General features: G+C 74.5%; 1 long non-coding RNA gene across 1 annotated transcript; it reads left to right on the top strand.

Moving 5' to 3' along the window:
• LOC309604428 lies at positions 1-2,056 on the top strand. Its single transcript, XR_014230884.1, has 3 exons — positions 1-69; positions 1,177-1,237; positions 1,977-2,056. It is a non-coding gene; the product is annotated as an uncharacterized lncRNA (long non-coding RNA).
• The last annotated feature ends 944 nt before the right edge of the window (positions 2,057-3,000 follow it).

The raw sequence follows: 3,000 nt of genomic DNA, 5'->3' as shown, positions 1-3,000 counted from the left end.
TGAACAGCAGCCCCCTCTTCCTGCACCACGTCCTGCTGCCCGCCCTGCCCGCCTTCGAGCCCGGCGCCGGTGAGCGGGGGGCAGCCACCCCCCAGGGGCCCCCCCGCAGGGACCCCCCCAGGGACCCCCGGGGAGGGCAGGGACACCCCAGCAGGGACCCCCCCGCAGGGACCCCCGGGGAGGGCAGGGACCCCCCAGCAGGGACCCCCCCCAGGAGGGACCTCCCCCGCAGGGACCCCCCCCCTCAGCAGGGACGCCCCCAGCAGGGACCCCCCGGCAGGCACACACACACCCCCCAGCAGGGACCCCCCCGCAGGGGACCCCCGGGGAGGGCAGGGACCCCCCCGCAGGGACCCCTCGGCAGGGACCCCCCCGCAGGGACCCCCGGGGAAGGCAGGGACCCCCCAGCAGGGACCCCCGGGCAGGGACCCCCCCAGCACGGACCCCTGGGGAGGGCAAGGACCCCCCCCAGCACGGACACCCCAGGAGGGACCTCCCCAGCAGGGACCCCCGGGCAGGGACCCCCCCCGCAGGGACCCCCGGGGAGGGCAGGGACCCCCCCAGCAGGGACACACACACCCCCCCCCAGCAGGGACCCCCCCAGCAGGGACCCCCCAGCAGGGACCCCCCGGCAGGGACACCCCCGCCCCCCCAGCACGGACACCCCAGCAGGGACCCCCGGGGCAGGGACCCTCCAGCAGGGACCCCCCCCAGCACGGACACCCCAGGAGGGACCCCCCCGCAGGGACCCCCCCCAGCAGGGACCCCCCCCCGGGCAAGGACCCTCCAGGGCGGGCAGGGACCTCCGGGCAGGGACCCCTCCCAGCACGGACCCCCCCCAGCAGAGACCCCCCCCCCCAGCACGGCCCCCCCCCAGCACGGACCCCCCCCGAGCACGGACCCCTCCGGGGTGGGCACGGAGCCCCGGGAGCAGGCAGGGACCCCCCCGGGCAGGGACCCCCCCGCAGCAGGGAACCCCCGGGACAGGGACCCCCGGGGAGGGCAGGGACCCCGGGGGCAGGGACACCCCCCCCCAAGCAGGGACCCCCCCGGGGCAGGCAGGGCCCCCCGGGAGCAGGGACCCCCCACCCCCCGGGGCAGGCAGGGCCCCCCGGGAGCAGGGCCCCCCCCCAGCAGGCAGGGCCCCCCCCCCAGGCTAATGCCCCCCCCTTGCAGGCTACCAGCCCTTCCTGAAGATCTACCAGTCCATGCAGCTCGTCTACACCTCGGGGGTCTAGTGAGTGTGTGCCCCCCCGGGCCCCCAGACCCTCGCCCCCCCGCTGGGGGTCCCGGAGCCCCCCCAAACCCTCACACCCCCCCGTCGGTGGTCCCGGGGCCCCCCAGACCCTCACCCCCCCACTGGGGGTCCCGGGCCCCCCCAAACCCTCACCCCCCCCCGTTGGGGGTCCCGGGGCCCCCCAGACCCTCACCCCCCCACTGGGGGTCCCGGGGCCCCCCCAAACCCTCACCCCCCCCCCGTCGGGGCGTCCCGGGGCCCCCCAAACCCTCACCCCCCCGCTGGGGGTCCCGGGCCCCCCCAAACCCTCACCCCCCCCCGTCGGGGCGTCCCGGGCCCCCCCAAACCCTCAGCCCCCCCTCGTCGGGGGTCCCGGACCCCCCCAACCCTCACACACACCCCCTCGTCGGGGGTCCCGGGCCCCCCCAAACCCTCACCCCCCCCGTTGGGGGTCCCGGGGCCCCCCCAAACCCTCACCCCCCCGCTGCGGGTCCCGGCCCCCCCAAACCCTCAGCCCCCCCTCGTCGGGGGTCCCGGACCCCCCCAACCCTCACACACACCCCCTCGTCGGGGGTCCCGGGCCCCCCTAGGCCCTCACCCCCCCCCGCTGGGGGTCCCGGGGCCCCCCCAACCCTCACAGCCCCCCCCCCGCTGGGGGTCCCGGGGCCCCCCCAACCCTCACCCCCCCCCCCCCGCTGGGGGTCCCGGGGCCCCCCCAACCCTCACCCCCCCCCCCCAGCAGCACCTGCGGCCCCGGCCCCCAGAGCCTCTGCGTCACCCTGGAGCCCGCCCTGCTGCTGAAGGGGGACGTGATGGTGAGGGGGGCGCGGGGGGGGCGCGGGGGGCACGTGCAAGGGGGGGGTGCAAGGGGGGGGTGCAAGGGTGAAATGTGCAAGGGGTGCTTGCAAGGGGGGCACGTGCAAGGGGGGTGTGCAAGAGGGGCGTGCAAGGGGTGCACGTGCAAGGGTGGAGTGTGCAAGGGGGGTTGTGCAAGGGGTGCACGCGCAAGGGGGGTGCAAGGGGTGCTTGCAAGGGGTGCACGTGCAAGGGTGAAACGTGCAAGGGGTGCTTGCAAGGAGTGCACGTGCAAGGGGTGCGCGTGCAAGGGTGGGGTGTACAAGGGGGGGCAAGCAAGAAGTGCATGCACAAGGGGTGTATGTGCAAGGGTGGGGTGTGCAAGGGGCAGTGTGCAAAGGTGGAGTGTGCAAGGGACATGTGCAAGCGTCGTGCAAGGGCGGAGTGTGCAAGGGGGGGTGTGCAAGGGGTGTATGTGCAAAGGTGGAGCATGCAAGGGACATGTGCAAGCGTCGTGCAAGGGCGGAGTGTGCAAGGGGGGGTGCGCAAGGGGTGTATGTGCAAAGGTGGAGTGTGCCAAGGGACATGTGCAAGCATCGTGCAAGGGCGGAGTGTGCAAGGTTGGGTGCGCAAGGGGGGTGTGCAAAGGTGGAGCGTGCAAGGGACATGTGCAAGTGTCGTGCAAGGGCGGAGTGTGCAAGGGGGTGTGTGCAAGGGGTGTATGTGCAAAGGTGGAGTGTGCAAGGGACATGTGCAAGTGTCGTGCAAGGGTGGAGTGTGCAAGGGGGGTGTGCAAGGGGGGTGTGTGCAAAGGTGGAGCGTGCAAGGGACATGCGCAAGCGTCGTGCAAGGGCGGAGTGTGCAAGGGGGGTGTGCAAGGGACATGTGCAAGGGCGGAGTGTGCAAGGGACATGTGCAAGCATTGTGCAAGGGCGGAGTGTGCAAGGTTGGGTGCGCAAGGGGGGTGT

Source organism: Platalea leucorodia (genome assembly GCF_965183815.1).
Source record: "Platalea leucorodia genome assembly, contig: HAP1_HAP1_SCAFFOLD_789, whole genome shotgun sequence".
Classification (NCBI taxonomy): Eukaryota; Metazoa; Chordata; class Aves; order Pelecaniformes; family Threskiornithidae; genus Platalea; species Platalea leucorodia.
The sequence above is the reverse complement of the archived record's forward strand: the minus strand, read 5'-3'. Positions and strand labels throughout refer to the sequence as shown.